Source organism: Apium graveolens, chromosome 6 (genome assembly GCF_009905375.1).
Source record: "Apium graveolens cultivar Ventura chromosome 6, ASM990537v1, whole genome shotgun sequence".
In the NCBI taxonomy this organism is placed as follows: Eukaryota; Viridiplantae; Streptophyta; class Magnoliopsida; order Apiales; family Apiaceae; genus Apium; species Apium graveolens.
In genome coordinates, this window is record NC_133652.1 from 297285307 (window position 1) to 297301815 (window position 16509).

The following is a 16509-nucleotide window of genomic DNA, read 5'->3' on the forward strand; positions in this document are numbered from 1 at the left end:
TTTTGAGAAGTGAGTTTGCAGTTGGCTTGTATAGAAATTTTGGCTTTGAGGTGAGAGATGGTTGAGTGTTTGAGCTAAGAGATTTGGTAGGTTGAGATTTTATCATTTGTATTTCTAGGGTTTGTTGGTATGGTCCTGCATTGTCTTCCTTCTTTTTCCTCCTTCTTTCATCTCCTTTCTTCTTGTCATCGTCCTTCTTATCATCCTTCTTTTTATCCTTGCGGCCAGTTGCTCTTGAAGATTGACTTGGATTTGAGTTAGAAGGTTTCTGCTCATCATGCTTCTGCTCATCATCATCCTTGTGAACTTTTAAATTAAATTGAGCAGTTGGCAACATAGTGTCACGATTCAGCAAGTATTTGTATAAGATCTTTATCATCTCCAAATCTTTAGCGTTCTTGTTCTTTTTGTATTTTAGAACAGATTGAATAGTCATGATTGTCTTCATATTTGATCTAACAAAAATTTTAGGAATAGTAAGTTGTTTGTATTATTTGGTTCTTGGGCAGATGTAGGACACTCCTTTGTTTGGATATAGATAGGCTTCAGGAAAAGCTGTTATCTATGCATTTTTAAGCTCATGAAGAAGTTGAGTGTCCTCTGTGATGACTACATGCACTTTGTCAATCACAACATCTAGCTTAGATGCCCTTAGTATGTTAAGATTTGACATAGATACTTGAAGGCATCTATCCACACCATCATCATTGACGTTGACAATAATCCTCTTCTTTAAGTAATTTTCAACATTCACAACCACTGCCCTGGAAGAATTGATAGTTTTGGCCAATGGTCTTTTGTATGTTATATAGTTATTTTGAAGAGACAACCTCGGGACTGCAAGAAGTTCACTGAATTCTTGATCTTGATATGGTCCTTCTGCAGCCTTGACGAGTCATTCTTTTCCTACATCTTGAAATTGTTGAGTTTGTGAAAAACTTTGGCCAACCTGAATAGGCTCCTTAGATTTAGATTTAGCATCCCTGGATTGTTGAATCCTAACCTTAATCTCCCTTTAGTCTTGATAACAGGCATGAGTAGAGGAGTTCATAATTTTGGCATTATTTCTTCCGGTAGGGAAGGCAGTGGTATGTTGAGCTTCCCCATGATGGCTCCCAAAACAACAGAGTTTTGCTTTTAAAGATGCTTGTGAGAGTCCATCAGGGTTTTAATATTTGTCTCTTGACTTTGCACCAAGGATGTAAGAGCTTGAACTTGGGAACTTAGTTAGTCATTGGAAGATTTGAGAGAAGAAATTTGATATTACAGTTCTTGAACATGTAGTGTGGATGAAGATTGAGATGTGGAGGAAGTAGAAACCCCAAAAGTGTCCTCTACAACCTTCTTAATTTCATCCATGGGCAAGGCTGAAGGAGTGTATCTTCTAGAGTGCATTTGATCCATCTTCAGTCTTGTGTCATTAGAGTCAATGATATGATTTTGAACTTGTTCATTAAGGGCCACAAATAAGGTCTTGAGATTCTTAACACTTGTTTCCATTCCACTGAGATCATACATTGATATCTGGTCAGCAAAGTTTTTGAATTTGTTTTTCATCTCAGTTTGAGAAGGAATGATTTCCAATATTTATACTTTCCTCTCGATTCTCTTTCCTTAAATAATTAGGAATTTTTGACTCGTTAAACTGGAATGAATTAAATTTTAATATTTATTTACCGATTAACATAAATTATTTAAAACCACATAATAAAGAATTTGTTGACATAAATATCTACCGTGAAAATCTCAGATAGTACATTGTGAGCACAATTTTTGGTATAGAATCAAAGTACCCCCACTTTCGATGTAAATAAAATATGGGCTATACTGCTCATATGGCAAAAATATGGGCCCGCCTATTGATGTGGAGTCACCATGTCGGAACATGTGCTGATTTGACTTCAAATATTATGCAACACCAACCTATGATGCCTTTATTAACAAGTAGTGTTTGAATATTGGTATAATAAAAGAATTTTTGTGTATTAAAAAGGTATTGTGAGTTACGTGTCAAATGCCCCTGCCCAACTGGCAACAAGAGCTTGGTTTTGACTTTCACCTCTAGTATTAATATTTAAGATGATATCAGTAGCAAAGAAAAATTGCCTATAAACAATTGGGGAGTCGTTTTAAAAAGTAATGGTAATTAGAAATCAACTCAAGTAGTGGGGAGTGGGGACTTACCAAAAATTATCGATCTAAATACAAAAGTATGAAGGCAAAAGACTAAATTCACTAACGAAGATAAGGGTTGATTCCATAAAAGTATTTAAATACGATTCTTAATCTAACAATAGTAGTTCTCGTAAACTCGAATGACGATAGAGTGAGTCATTCTACTTGAGATACAATTAGAGTTTTTAGGAAGAGAAGGGAGATATTCAATCTTTCAGAGCTGGGACTCATATGTGAGGTTATGGATATAACGATACAAGTCAGAGATCACTTCACTCTTGTGAACTCTTCCCTCAAGAAAACTAATGCCAGCCTTCAGCCTGTGATTTTGTACAAGTGATTTCTGTTCAATTACTTGTTCGCACTTAAGTAAAAGTTGATCAAAAGTTACAACAAAGTTTGTAAATCAGAAATTGATATTGTTATGACACATTATTTATTAAAAATCTACAATATTTTCCTCTTGAATCATCGTGGTTGAACATATCATCCATTGGAAAGTTATCATCTAACTCGTCTAACATCAACAACTTTCGACATCTTATCTCCTATGATCTCGTATATACCATCTTTCACCATCATACAAGAACATGAGATTTTTGTGAAAATAGGGCCTTTAACGACCGCAATTTTGATCTTTATAAGGCCTAACTTGGTCGGTATTTAAAAATAATGACTCGATACCGTGACGGTCAGATTTCCTACTCGTTATTTACTATTTTTAGTCGAATTTTATGTCGACTAACCATGACTACTGCCATGTGTGCAACTAATACCAACACCTGGTGTTACATACCTTAGGATTTATGGGTAAAATATTAATACTTTAAGTGTCAAAAGGTCCAAAAGTCTTTTAAAATTTATCAAACAAGTTTTCAAAAGTTCACCTACCTATATTTCAGTTTTTGAATAAAAATCTTTTATCTTTTATGCCACTGATATTCTAAACACATCCTAAGCTAAGGCTAAGGGCTCCTGCTATACACATAAAGAAATTACATACAATTTAGCAAACAAAAATTTTTGTAGCAATTCCCATAAGGTTGAAGCTGTTAGCTCTCAAGATTCCCAGGACACTAAACACTCATCCCATAAATAAAGTCATCAAAACTAATACAGTGTCTTCTTCTTTTGTGACATTTTTAGTTTCTTATAATGTTGTTAATCATGTTTTATGGGCCACCCCTTTACTCTCCCATGGAGCTCAACCATTCCCCAAATTCATCTTTATAAACATTTATGTTCACAAATTTGTTTTTATTCTATTTCTTTGCATCTTTGTCAAATATTAAACCATCGTCCCTTTTTATTTTCTAAGATATTTTTTCTTAATTGTCTTCCACCCCTCCTTTTTTGTTGCCTAATATATATTTTTTGTTAATTGTCTTCCATGTGAATTCATGAGTAAATATTACAAATTGACGAATAATTCATTAATTTTACCCTTTATCTTTGGGTGCATGTATCAATCTGATCTCATTAAATTCAATAGCTCGATGGGAAATTGGAGGAAATGACATAAAAGAGTATCGGAGGAGGTAGTGTAATCCTTGTGATATAATACATATTACGGGAATAATACTGATTTTTGACTTACAAAATAAGTGGGCTATGACCAATTTTGGTTGAAAATAAGCCATTTCCTACCTATTTGCTTTGTTCGAACGAGTCAAGTGGCAAATAATGAGTCAGTCATTTATAATTGTCAAAATTGACATAAAAATCGCTCATTTATGACTATTTTAGTTTCTTAAATTTTGGCCCCACAAAATGGCATGACTGTATTAAGGCAACTGTGAGCCAACACCTAGACACGTAACCACATGAGATAACTAACTAACATTTTAGCTTCTTTTATTTTTCAAGTTACCATGTGATGGTCCAACTTTTGTCTATTTAGCATGTTGACAATACAACCCCCAACGCATCCCTCCACAGCCCCCAATTCAAATGAAGCCTTACAGTGCGAGCTAGGACACACCATTGGAAACAGACAACACTCATGCTTATTTGAATATAACAAAAATAAATATATTAATGAGATACCTTAGTATTTATGGGTAAAATGTTAATACTTTAAGCATTAAAAGGTCAATAAGTCTTTTAAAATTTATAAAACAAGTTTTCAAAAGTTCACCTAACAACATTTAGTTTTTGAATAAAATTTTTTTTCTCTTTTTTGCCACTACAATTCCAAACACATGGTAAGCTAAGGATATATTATTTTTGTTGCTTAATATATTTTTTGCTAATTGTCTAAAATACAGTATCTGAGGAGGTTGTATAACCGTTGTGATAAAATATAGTATGGGAAAAATACTGATTTTCGACTTACAAAATAAGTGAGCTATGACTAATTTTGGTTGAAAATAAGCCATTTTTTACCTATTAGCTTTGTTGAAACGATTCAAGTGGCAAATAATGAGTCACTCATTTATAATCGTCAAAACTGACCTAAAAATTGCTCATTTATGACTTTTTTAGTTTCTTAAATTTTGGCCGCACAAAGGGGTGGCTGTATAGAGGCAAGTGTGAGCCAAGGCTGAGACACATAACCGCATTGGATAACTGATAAACATTTTGGCTACTTTTATTTCTCAAGTTACCACCTGATCGTCCAACTTTTGCATATTTAGCATGTCGACCACACATAGGTATTATTAAAGTACAATTAATGAGGTATCATCGCGTCAAGTCACACGCCTCACTACAAACTTTGAGGATATCTACATAAAATATAATTACACTTTAAAACCATATTATAATATTTTTTTATAATATTTTTTAATATTTAAAACTTTAAGGCATGAGTCGTATATTTTATTTAACTTTTTTGTAATTTTGTTTTGAGGACACATTAATTACTTACGTAATTATGATATTAAATTTATTTTTTTATAAGGCAAAAAGTTCCTATAACATGATATATATGTTTTTACTCATCACATTTTTTTAACTTTATAAAAAAATAATTTTTAATTTTACTCAAAATTATATTTGAAATAATACATTGTATGGTTTTTAGTGAATATTATAACATTTTTTTGGAACAATACAACCTTTTTTTATGAAACCCAATAAGGTATTACGTAAAATATAATATTATCTCAAAAAATAACTAACATGAACAAATTTTAAAAAAAAATCAAACTATATAAAAAAATGGGAAAATTTTTAAATAACATTTAAAATTTGGTGAACACAACAATTTTTCTACACAACATTATAAACATACTCTAAAATTTAATTATATTATCTTTTCGATTATAAAAGTAACTAAAACATAAATAAAAATTAATATAATTTTTAAAGTGTATACTTGAAAAAAAGAGAGACGATAGTTAGATAATATATACACAAAGTAACACGTGCATGTGACTATTTTCTAATTTTAAAGAATTCTTTACAGAGGTTTACGCGTAGGTGATCAAGTTGCGGGGTTTATGCGCATAATCCGATCCGATATTAAACCGACACAACCTGAAATTGGAATGTGGTTTGCGATTAAAGTTCATCTACCTTAGAAATTCGCAGGTTATGGGTTGATTTTGGTTTAACTTTATCACGATTTGATCCAAACCGCATCAATTTACCAACATATATACACACGATTTTATACTTGTGATTATACAAAGTAAAATAATTATGTCCAATAATAAAAAACTAAATTCGAGTTAGATCTCATCAAATTATCATCATCTCATCATATGTTTGAAAGTATTTTATATTGAGTTTGCATTACATTTGTTGTTGCAACTAAATTGATCAACATGTTTATTAAACATAAGTTATTTACAATTAATACTAGTGATTTACTTTACTATGAAAGATTTCATAATTATACTAATAATTATGTAAATTTTAAGTGGAAACATTTAAATAAAAGAGATGTTATTTTATTTACCGAGTTCACTACTAAAAAATGTCATAAACCGTCAAAATCCGCTAAACCGAACCAAACATGGTTTGGTTTTACTGGGATACGAGGTTCGGGTTGATTTGAATGTTTTCAAAAATCACAGTTATACGGTTTGGTTCTGTTTTAACATGTAACCCGAACCAAATCAAACCGCGATCACTTATATTTACCCCTATATATAACTATATATTTGTATTATATATATAATATGTTAAGTTTTAAGTCTTGAATTTCTAATATTATACGCCCTATGTTCCAATCAATTCTTAATATTTGAAATAGAGTGCTCGATACGCATTTTGAGGCTCTTATATATTATAGTTACATAGCTCATTTTTAAGATTTTTTTTAATAAAAATTTGAACATTTGATTTTTTTCCAACAAAAAAAGTTTTTAAAATAAGTTATGTGTATATATATATATTTATGTATATATATAAATTTAGTCAATGAATGGTATATAATTAATATATATATATATATATATATATTTGGTCAATGAATGGTATATTTTTTAAACCACTTTTAAAACCTTATAGGTGTTTGGAATAATACTTTAAAAAGATTTTGTAGAAGTTTGTTACTAATTTTCCAAGAACAGAATAAATGTGTGGTGTTCGACAGTTAAGATTAAATTTTCTTAAGAATGTGTTGATCTTGATCGGTAATGATAGCCCAAGGGTTTTTCTCCTTCCACGACTAATACCAAAACCCGCTCAAAACTTGTAGTATCAATAAATTGGCACAAACGACATAACATACCTATTGGTTCGATATGTAGTATCAAACACAACATCACATAAAAGTTTATTAGATATCAAAGAACAACGATCAACCCATATAAGACCATTCAATTTTTTTTCATCAAGTAGAATTCTAATGAAAAAATTCCCATCACTTTTTTTAAGCGATACAACAAATGCAATCTCGCTTGAGCATCATTAACAGCCAAGTTGCCCTTCCTAAAATCATGTACCACGTTTTTTCAATGTTGGCCATCAAAACCTACTTTTCCTCCTCATTCGTGCATCTTGTCAAAAATATTCATTTGTTATCTCAGTTGGACACCTGAACATGTAAGTTCTTAATTAAATTCCTTTGGGCCACCGTTACATGTGTTAGAAAATTGAATGTTTGTAGCTTTATTATTGTAGGCTCTATACGTAATTTTAAAAAAAATTGAATATGGATCTATGTAATTTTCATAGTGTAATCCATTGAGAAAGAAGTGAAAAGATACTTCTTTCTGTGGATTATATGTGTTTTGTACGGTCTAAGTTAGGATTAAGGGCTTGAGATTCTTCCTCAAGACCTTGAAACAAAAAGAATCATTCCAAAGGCCTTCACAATCTTAAGGTCTTGACCCATTCAATTGCGATATTAAGGTATTGAGTGTCCAGAGTGAAAGTATTGATCTTAGTAGGCACATATATATATATATATATATATATATATATATATATATTAATATGTAAATAAGATTAAGGATTATTTTTATGTAAATAATGATAATTAGGCTTTAAAATATATATATATATATATATATATAATGCTATATATACTCCTTCACAGAAAAATAAAAGAATAAAGGGCAATGAGAAGAACCTTAGCTACATCTCTTTTTCTCTCTACCAAATATACATACATATACTTAGATTTTCGGAGAATTGAGGTGTGATTGTTGTTGAACTTTGTCGGTATGTGACAAATTTCTGTGTTATTGTTTTATCCTAAAAGTGAATTCGTGTCATCCTAACACAACATAGATGGGGCAAATATCTCTTCAAGATCAGTCATGTCTTTTGCAAGATTCAGTGACTCAGTTATTATACAATATTAAATACAATATAAATAAGCTTTCTTTCTTGTTATTGTTTAATATTATTATTTTTATTTATCATATCTGTTTGACCATTATGACTTGTTTTGTTAGTTGGTTTTTATTGCCAATTCTTGAACTACAATTTATTTTGAATATAATTACCCTATTGTTGCATGTGTTAATATTTTCCAATAATCTAGAAGAGATAATTTTTATTATATTCTACTAATCGTGTAGTTCAAGATGGTGAACGAAACTATTTTATTTCTAGTGGTTAATTTTTTGTCGGTACTAGTGGTACTGTACCCATCACTGTTGGGCCACGTATCGTTTTCCATACTCCATTAATCTTTCAGGTATGCTTGAAAAGTTCGGTGGGGGTTCCGGTTTGTCTATGTGGTAGAAAAAGATGAAATTATGGTTAACGATTAACGGTTTATGGGCGATGATATAACATAACCCACATGTTGTTGATCTTGATTTAATTAGATTTCTTAACCACCAAAAAATTCCTTATCCAAATACCCCAAAACTTTCTTTGATCTTCCTACTAAACCTTTTATCCAAATTAAAGTTTTCACTTTCTTGGATTGTGAGTGTTAGTGTAAATGAATTTGGGGAAGAAAAGGAAGGGATTTTGGTAAATATATAGAGATTACTCCTTTAAAATTACTTATAAATAAATATTTAACCATGGTTAACAACTAACGAGATAAATATCCACTAATTTCTAGAATTGTCTAGGAAGTACAATTTATATATATATTCTAATATTTAGTTATCATTCTTTCTAAATTTACTAACAATAATAGGATAGAAGAAAATAATATATAATGATGATAATAATAATAATATTAATAATAATATTAATATTAATGATGATGATGATAATAATATAATAATAATAATGAAAATATTGGCACCCATACAATTTCTTAAATAGAAAAAAAATATAAATAAAATTTGTACTCGAAATAATCGCAATTCGAGTTTTTTTATCATATTACTAAATAAATAAAAAATTAATTAAAGAATAATTACTAGAGCACAAATCTTAGGATATTAAAGAAATTTATTAATGCAATATTAGGATTCCAAAGCTAACACTTATTTTAGCTAAATAGACAGCTACACTCACCATTATTTTCCCCATAAAAAATATCATTATAAAATAATCAAATAATATGATTATAAGAACTTTTAAATTCTTCAATACACTAGGTTATAATTATAGAATAATAATGCGATTCTTTATTTTTCAGAAAATAAATAATTATTTAAATAGTTTCCCAGAACTTAATAATCTCATACCTATTTAAATCCCTACAAAATATCTAACGACCCAATAAGTATATATTTAAATATCATTGGGAATTAATTAATCCATAATACTCTAATAAACTAATCGATGTTGACACTTGCGATGTTCACACTTGAGATTCTAAAAATTTAATCATAATTAAATTAATTCACGCACTTACGTTAAATCATAAATCGCGATAACGAGAGTTACTTACTTAAAGTTTCTCGGGCTTTACAATTTTTGAGCGGTTTATTTACTACGAATTTTGCAAGTTAGCTCGCAAAAGAAAAATAATCCTTTAAAGATCATTTTAAAATACTTGGTCATTATAATAAATCTAACAATCATTTTTCAAAAGTCTCTAGAACTATACTAGAGATAATAAAACAAGTTTTGAGATTTGAATATACTCTGCAGATTTTATATAAATATTTTATGACCAAATAGACGCTATTTTTTAAACTATAATTCATTTAAAAATATTAAAAAAAATCTGCTAACCACATATATGATTAGGATAACATATATTCACCTTCTCAAGCTTGGAAAATCTCATATCCACAAAATTTTTATTTAATATCTATTTATATAATTATTCTTCTTAATTAACAATCAGAAAATAATTCAATGGTCGGCTAAATTTGAATATTTTAACTCGACTAATCACATAAACACATAGAACTCTTTTTATGTTTTACTACATTTATACTTTTCTCTCGATTTTCTTTCCTTAAATAATTGAGAATATTTGACTCGTCAAAGTGGAATGAATTAAATTTTAATATTTATTCACTAATTCACATAAATTATATCAAACCATATAATAAACAATTTATTAACATAAATATCTATCGTGAAAATCTCATATAGTACATTGTGAGCACAATTGTTAGTATGACATCAAAGTGCCCCCACTGTTGATGTAAATAAAATATGGGTTATAGTGTTTATATGGCAAAAAAATGAGCCCGCCTATTTACCTAGAGTCACCTTGTCGGAACATGTGCTGATTTGGCTTCAAATACTATGAAACACCAACCTATGATGCATGTATGAATAAGTAGTGTTTGAATATTGGTATAATAAAATAATTTCTGGGTATTAAAAAGGTATTGTGTGTTATGTGTCACATGTCACGGCCCTACCGGCAACAAGAGCTTGGTGTTGCCTTTCACCTTTAGCAATAATATTTAAGATGATATCAATAGCAAAGAAGAATTGCCTATAAACAATAGGGGAGTCGTGTTAAAAAGTAATGGTAATTAGAAATCAACTCAAGTAGTGGGGAGTGGGGACTTACCAAAAATTATCGATCTAAATACAAAAGTACGAAGGTAAAAGACTAAATCCACTAACGAAGATAAGAGTTAATTCCATAAAAGTATTTAAATTCGATTCTTAATCTAACAATAGTAGTTCTCGTAAACTCAAATGACGATATATGGAGTCATTCTACTTGAGATAGAGTTAGAGTTGTTAGGAAGAAAAGGGAGATATTCAATCTTTCGGAGATGGGACTCATATGTGAGGTTATGGATATAACGATACAAGTCAGAGATCCCTTCACTCTGGTGAACTATTCCCTCAAGAAAACTAATGTGAGCCGTCAGCCTGTGATTTTGTACAAGTGATTTCTCTACAATTACTTGGTCGCACTTAAGTAAAACTTGATCAAAAGTTGCAACAAAGTTTATAGATCAAAAATTGATATTGTTATAACACATTATTTATTAAAAATCTACAATATTTTCCTCTTGAATCAGCGTGGTTAACCATATCATCCATTGGAAAGTTATCATCTAACTAGTACAACATCAACAACTTTTGGCATCTTGTCTCTTATGATCTCGTATATACCATCTTTCACCATCATAGAAGAACATGAGATTTTTGTGAAAACAGGGCCTTTAACGACCACAATTTTGATCGTTATATGGCCCAACTTGTTCGGTATTAAAAAATAACGACTCGATACCATGACGGTCAGATTCCCTACTCGTTATTTACTAATTTTAGTCGAATTTTACGTCGACTAACCCAACTACTGCCACGTGTGCAACTAATACCAACACCTGGTGTTACATACCTTAGGATTTATGGGTAAAATATTAATACTTTAAGTGTCAAAAGGTCAATAAGTCTTTTAAAATTTATCAAACAAGTTTACAAAAGTTCACCTAACAATATTTCAGTTCTTTAATAAAAAAAAATTTGTCTTCTAGCCACTAATATTCCAAACACATCCTAAGTTAAGTCTAAGGGCTCGTACTACACATATGAAGAAATTACATACAATTTAGCAAACCAAAAATTCTATAGCAATTTCCATAAGGTTGAGGTTGTTTGCTCTCAAGATTTTCAAACTGAGCTTCATCTTTGTTATTAAAATTTCCAAGACAACAAACACTCATCCCATAAATAAAGAGTAGTTGGAGAAAGTCATCAAAAGTAATGCAGTGTGTTCTTCTTTTGTGACATTTTTAATTTCTTGTAATGTTGTTAATCATGTTTTATGGGCCACCCCTTTACTCTCCCATGGAGCTCAACCATTCCCGAAATTCATCTTTATCAACATTTATGTTCACATATTTTTTAATTCTATTTCTTGGCATCTTTGTCAAATATTAAATAATCGTCCCTTTTCATTTTCTAAGATATTTTTTCCTAATTGTCTTCCACCCCTCCTTTATTGTTGCTTAATATATTTTTTGTTAATTGTCTTTCATGTGAATTCACGAGTAATTATTACAAATTGATGAATAATTCATAAATTTTACCCTTTACCTTTGGGTGCAATCTGATCTTATTAAATTCAATAGCTCGTGGGGAAATGAGAGTAAATAACATAAAAGAATTTTTAAGGAGGTAGTGTAACCCTTGTGATATAATATATTAAGGGAAAAATACTGATTTTCGAGTGACAAAATAAGTGGGCTATGACCAATTTTTGTTGAAAATAAGTCATTTCCTACCTATTTGCTTTGTTCGAACTAGTCAAGTGGTAAATAATGAGTTAGTCTTTTATAATTGTCAAAATTGACCTAAAATCGCTCATTTATGACTTTTTTAGTTTTTTAAATTTTGGCCCCACAAAATTGCATGACTGTATTGAGGCAAGTGTGAGCAACGCCAAGATACATAACCACATAAGATAACTTACTAACATTTTAGCTACTTTTATTTCACAAGTTACCATCTGATGCCCAACTTTTGCCTATTTAGCATGTCGACCACACAAATGTGTTAATAATTAGTTTTTTGACATTAACTGACCAACTTCTTAAGAATTTAGTAGCTTTTATTGTTGAAGATGGTTGTAAATAGTATATTGTTCGTAGTATTTCAACATTTTTTTCTCGCTTTTGGTTGTTTATATTATATTCAAAAGATATTATATGGTCGATATTCTAATTTTCATATTTCATATTGAATCATTTTTATTGCATATTTTACACAGACATCACATGGAAACATAACAACACATATGTTTTAATGATGAAAACTAAATACAAGTATGCAAAAATCCCTTTCATAGTCACTCACTTCAAAGAATATGTGTTCATTTTTTTTGAAGTAAGAAAATGACTTTATTACTTGCTACAATTCTTTGGTGCAATTTGTACTTTTATTAAGTGCTTGAATTCTTTGGTACAATTTGTGAGTTACCCATTCACCATATGTTAATGTTTTATTTTAATTACCAAAATGAGTGTAGTCAAAATCAAAAACTCTTTTGCTACATAAAAAACTCAACATTCTAGTTTTATGTAAAATATAGGTGTGAGATTAAATTATTTAATTTTGAAATATAATTATTACTTCATAAGCTAGTGGTTGATAATTAATTAATACATAGGATCAAATATATATAAAAATTCAATTAGTTGAATAGTTTGTGATGAGCAAACCCAAGTCAAAGAAATGGAAATAATTTAGGACAAAGAATATGATTCCAATAAGTATTATATAAGGTTTGCATTTTATATATATAACATAATATGTAGTAATAACGAAAAATTACAATTCCAATTTGTGATAGTTATGATTAAATATAAAGTATATATTTTTAAACTTTATAATTTTTCAAGTCAATACTTTACTAGTTTTGAATAAAAATGCGGATATATATATTAATTTATTTAATTAAATATATATACAACATATTATATATATATATATTGTACTTCCAAATTAATATTTTTCACATATCTCCAACCACATCTCTTGTTAATGAATGGAATATTTTTGAAATCACATTTACCTTTGGCATGCGTAAAATAATCACATTTTTGAATTTTATGTGGACTAACCCAGACTACTGCCATGTGTGCAACTAATACCAACACCTGGTGTTACATACCTTAGGATTTATGGGTAAAATATTAATACTTTAAGCGTCAAAAGGTCCAAAAGTCTTTTAAAATTTATCAAACAAGTTTTCAAAAGTTCACCTACCTATATTTGAGTTTTTGAATAAAAATCTTTTATCTTTTATGCCACTGATATTCCAAACACATCCTAAGCTAAGGCTAAGGGCTCCTGCTACACACATGAAGAAATTACATACAATTTAGCAAAAAAAAAAATTTGTGGCAATTCCCATAAGGTTGAAGCTGTTAGCTCTCAAGATTCCCAGGACAGCATACACTCATTCCATAAATAAAGTCATCAAAACTAATGCAATGTGTTCTTCTTTTGTGACATTTTTAATTTCTTATAATGTTGTTAATCATATTTTATGGGTCACCCCTTTACTCTCCCATGGAGCTCAACCATTCCCCAAATTCATCTTTATAAACATTTATGTTCACAAATTTGTTTTTATTCTATTTCTTTGCATCTTTGTCAATTATTAAACAATCGTCCCTTTTTATTTTCTAATATATTTTTTCCTAATTGTCTTCCACCCCTCCTTTTTTGTTGCCTAATATATATTTTATGTTAATTGTCTGCCATGTGAATTCATGAGTAAATATTACAAATTGACGAATAATTCATTAATTTTACCCTTTATCTTTGGGTGCATGTATCAATCTGATCTCATTAAATTCAATAGCTCGATGGGAAATTGGAGGAAATAGCATAAAAGAGTATGGGAGGAGGTAGTATAATCCTTGTGATATAATACATATTACGGGAATAATACTGATTTGACTGACAAAATAAGTGGGCTATGACCAATTTTGGTTGAAAATAAGCCATTTCCTACCTATTTGCTTTGTTCGAACGAGTCAAGTGGTAAATAATGAGTCAGTCATTCATAATTGTCAAAATTGACATAAAAATCGCTCATTTATGACTATTTTTGTTTCTTAAATTTTGGCCCCACAAAATGGCATGACTGTATTAAGGCAAATGTGAGCCAACACCTAGACACGTAACCAAATGAGATAACTAACTAACATTTTAGCTTCTTTTATTTTTCAAGTTACCATGTGATGCTCCAACTTTTGCCTATTTAGCATGTTGACGACACAACCCCCAACGCATCCCTCCACAACCCCCAATTGAAATGAAGCCTTACAGTGCGAGCTAGGACACACCATTGGAAACAGACAACACTCATGCTTATTTGAATATAACAAAAATAAGTATATTAATCACATACCTTAGTATTTATGGGTAAAATGTTAATACTTTAAGCGTTCAAAGGTCAATAAGTCTTTTAAAATTTATAAAACAAGTTTTCAAAAGTTCACCTAACAACATTTAGTTTTTGAATAAAAAATATTTTGTCTTTTTTGCCACTACAATTCCAAACACATGGTAAGCTAAGGATATAAGCTCGTGCTACACATATGAAGAAATTACATACAAATTAGCAAATAAATTTTTTTGTAGCAATTCCCATAAGGTTGAAGCTGTTAGCTCCGAAGATTTTCTTCTTTATTATTAAAATTTCTAGGACAACAAACACCCATCCCATAAATAAAGAGTGGTTCGGGAAAGTCATCAAAACTAATGTAGTGTGTTGTTCTTTTGTGATGTTATTAATTTTATGTAATGTTGTTAATCATGTTTTATGGGCCACCCCTTTACTCAACCATGGAGCTCAACCAATCCCCAAATTCATCTTTATAAACATTTATGTTCACATAATTTTTTATTCTATTTCTTGGCATCTTTGTCGAATATTAAACAATTGTCCCTTTTTATTTTCTAAGATATTTTTTCCTTCTTGTCTTCCATCCCTTCTTTTTTATTGCTTAATATATTTTTTGTTAATTGTCTAAAATACAGTATCTGAGGAGGTTGTGTAACCGTTGTGATAAAATATAGTATGGGAAAAATAATGATTTTCGACTTACAATATAAGTGAGCTACCACTAATTTTGGTTGAAAATAAGCCATTTTTTACCTATTTGCTTTGTTGAAACATTCAAGTGGCAAATAATGAGTCACTCATTTATAATGGTCAAAACTGACCTAAAAATTGCTCGTTTATGACTTTTTTAGTTTCTTAAATTTTGGTCGCACAAAGGGGTGGCTCTATAGAGGCAAGTGTGAGCCAAGGAGGAGACACATAACCACATAGGATAAGTGATAAACATTTTAGCTACTTTTATTTCTCAAGTTACCACGTGATCGTCCAACTTTTGCATATTTAGCATGTCCACCACACATAGGCATTAAAGTACAATTAATGAGGTATCATCGCGTCAAGTCACAGGCCTCACTACAAACTTTGAGGACATCTATAGACAATATAATTACACTTTAAAACCATATTATAATATTTTTTATAATTTTTTGTAATATTGAAAACTTTAAGGCATGAGTGGTATATTTTATTTAACTTTTTTGTCATTTTGTTTTGACGACACATTAATTACCTACGTAATTATGATATTAAATTTATTTTTTTATAAGGAAAAAAGTACCTATAACATGACATATATGTTTTTACTCATCACATTTTGTTTAACTTTATAAAAAAAGAATTTTTAATTTTAATCAAAATTATATTTGAAATAATACATTGTATGGTTTTTAGTGAATATTATAACATTTTTTGGAACAATACAACCTTTTTTTACAAAACCCAATAAGGTGTTACGTAAAATATAATATTATCTCAAAAAATAAGTAACATGAACAAATTTTAAAAAAAATCAAACTATATAAAAAAATGGGAAAATTGTTAAATAACATTTAAAATTTGGTGAACACAACAATTTTTCTACACAATATTATAAACATACTCTAAAATTTAATTATATTATCTTTTCGATCATAAAAGTAATTAAAACATAAATAAAAATTAATATAATTTTAAAAGTGTATTCTTGA